This window comes from Carlito syrichta, unplaced genomic scaffold (assembly GCF_000164805.1).
Source record: "Carlito syrichta isolate Samal-C Ts95f unplaced genomic scaffold, Tarsius_syrichta-2.0.1 Scaffold307930, whole genome shotgun sequence".
In the NCBI taxonomy this organism is placed as follows: domain Eukaryota; kingdom Metazoa; phylum Chordata; class Mammalia; order Primates; family Tarsiidae; genus Carlito; species Carlito syrichta.
This window is the reverse complement of record NW_007252026.1, coordinates 266,112-269,433: the sequence shown is the minus strand read 5'-3', so window position 1 is coordinate 269,433 and position 3,322 is coordinate 266,112.

Below are 3,322 nucleotides of genomic sequence, written 5' to 3'. Positions count from 1 at the left end.
TGCCTTCTGCCAGAAACTGTGTAAGTAATCCTCACATGTATGCCATGATTCTAACACTTATAACCTCACCAGAAAAGAAAACTTAGCACGGAGGATTCACAGTCTCATCATGTTCGATACAATCAAGCTCTATCTCATTCAAATGGGACACATATTAATATAAGGCTGTACCCTGGGCCATGGTCACTCATATAAGGTTCAGAATAAATATTTTTAAATATTTTATGGAAGCCGGGCTCGGTGGCTCAGCCAGTAATCCCACGCCTTTGGGAGGTTGAGGTGAGTGGATTGCCTGAGCCCACGGTTCAAGACCCACTTGGGCAGCGAGACCTCATCTGTACAATAAATCAAAAAATCAGCCGGTGTGGTAGCGCATGCCTGTAATTCCAGATACTTGGAAGGCTGAGGTGGAAGGATCACAGGAGCCCAGCAGGTCGAGGCTGCGGTGGCCGGGAGCGGCCACTGCACTCCAGTTTGGGCGACAGAGTGAGACTCCAACTCAAAAAAAAAAAAAAAACCAAACAAAAAAAAATATTTTATGGAGTTTGGCTTTTCATCAACAGAGTGAACCAGATTTATACCCTAGCTTGTTGTTTCCTGCATTCATTAGTTAAAATAAATCTTTGATGGGGCTACCCCCTTGGGTCCCCTCCTACTGTGGGAGCTTTTCTGTCCTCCATAAATCTTGCTTTCAAATAAATATTGTTCATGTATTTGTATATCTTTTTTTTTGAGTCAGTGTCTCACTCTGTCACCCAGGTTGGAGTACAGTGGTATGCTACTCATGGCCACAGCAGCCTTGACCTGCTAAACTCAGGTGATCCTTCCACCTCAGCCTTTCAAGTAACTGGAACCACAGGCATGCACCACCATGCCTAGCTAATTTTTTTATTTATTGTAGACATGAGGTCTCACCATGTTGCTCAGGCTGGTCTCGAACCCCTGAACTCAGGCAATCCTCTCACTTCCACCTTCCAAAATACTGGGATTATAGTTGTGAGCCACCGCTCCCAGCCTTTTCTTTTTGAAAATTATATTCTAAGAATTAAATAAAATAGCCAGGTTCAGTGGCTCAGCCTGTAAACCTGCGCTTTGGGAGACTGAGGTGAGTGGATTGCTTGAGCCCGTGGGTTTGAGGCCCACCCAGGCAACTTGGTGAGACCCTGTCTCTACAATAAATCAAAAATGAGCCGGGCGTGGTAGCGTGCGCCTATAGTTCCAACTACTTGGAAGGCTGAGGCGGAAGGATCGCCGGAGCCCAGCAGGTCGAGGCTGCAGTGACTGGGCGCGTGCCACTGCATTCCAGTCTGGGCGACGGAGTAAGACTCCAACTCATAAAAAAAAAAAAGAATTAAACAATTGTTGGGGCTCAGATACTGATAACCCAAAATAAGGCACTTTGATATGCTGAACTGAGGCAACCTCAGGGTCTCTCTGACATTCCTTCTTCTGCATCTTCTCCCCCAAAGCACAGGATAAAGTCGAAGTTCCTTAGAAAATGCAGAGCCACTAAGAACAACTGATTTCTGTATGACCAAGAATGTAGCCACACCTGAACAGATCCTTTCACAAGATAATGTCTGTCTCTCAGGTTCATTGAACTTCCAGAGATTAACTATTTATAAATTAATCTCTATTCCCTGATTCATTCATTCTCCCGAGTGATCCTTTACTGCCCTGACACAATTCTGCCCCCTGCTCCATAAACTGTTTTGCCAGGATCCAAGCTCCTGTTATTTCTGTAAGCTATAAACTTTCACACTTCTTTTTTCATAATTGTGTTCTATTTGTCTGAAACATCCTTTTCTGCCGTGAATTCATAGTAATACCTACCATTCTATTGTTTTAGGCATTCTGCCAAGTTCTTTAGCTTTATTAGGTTGATTAATCCTCACAACAGCAGGGGTCAGTGGTTCAACCTGTAATCCCAGCACTTTGGGAGGCCGAGGCGAGTGGATTGCCTGAGCCTGTGGGTTCAAGACCAGCCTGGTCAAAATGGCAAGACCTCATCTCTACAATAAATTTAAAAAAAGAATTAGTCGGGCATGGTAGTGCACACCTATAGTTCTGCTACTTGGAAGGCTGAGGCAGAAGGATGACCAGAGGCCAGCAGATCGATGCCAATGTGGCTGTGAGCATGCCACTGCATTCCAGCCTGGGCGATGAAGTGAGATTCCAACTCAAAAAAAAACCAAAAAAAAACCTCGCAACAACCCGATGAAGGTGTGTAGTATCCCAGGACTCACAGAGGTTCAATACTTTTCCTGTAATCACATAGCTAAAAAAAAAACAAACCTGCAGAACTGTTTCAATTCTAAGTCATTGCTTTCAAGGTCAGTTCTTTTAATAAATTAAAGTGACCAGGCGTGGGGGCTCAAGCTTGAAATCCCAGCACTTTGAGAGGCCAAGGCAAGAGGATTGCCTGAGCTCAGGGATTCAAGACTAGCCTGGACAAACTTGGAGACCTCATCTCTACAATAAATAAAAAAAAAAGCTGGGTGTGGTAGCCTGCTTCTGCAGTTCCAGCTACTTGGAAGGCTGAGGCAGAAGGATCGTCTAAGCCCAGCAGATCAAGGCTGCAGTGGCCGTGAGCACCATGACACTGCACTCCAGCCTGGGTGACAGAGTGAGACTCCAACTCAAAACAAAAACAAAAAAACAAATTAAAGGGACTTATTCTCATCTTTGAAATATTACTTCCACTGTAAGTCTCTCTCTTAATGAATTACTCACTCCTCTGTGTCCTCAAGGCACTTGTTTTTGATAATGATGATAATAATATCTAGCATTTGTTAAGAGTTTGCTATATGCTAGGTACTTTATTAAACACTTTAGATACTATCAGTATTATCTTCATCAGATAAGATTGCGGCTCAACTGAGGCTGAGAAAGATTAAATCATTTGCTCAAATTGACAAAGTTACAAAGTGGCTGATGCAGCATTTGAATCAGAATCTGATGACAGAGCTGAAGGTCTTAACATAAATCTACCTTCCATGTGAGCATGTGAGGCTGTTAACTCTTGAAAGGACCAAGATTGGCTGGGCATGGTGGCTCAAGACTGTAATCCCAGCACTTTCGGAGGCAGAGGAGAGGATTGCCGGAGTCCAGGGGTTCAAGACCAGCCTGGGCAACTTGGTGAGACCTCATCTCCACAATAAATAAAAAAATTAGCTGAACATGGTGGCACATGCCTGTAATTCTAGCTTCTTGGAAGGCTGAGGAGAAAGGATCCCCTGAGCCCCGCAGGTCGAGGCTGCAGTGGCCATGAGCATGCCACTGCACTCCAGCCTGGGCAACAGAGTGTGACTCCAACTCAAAA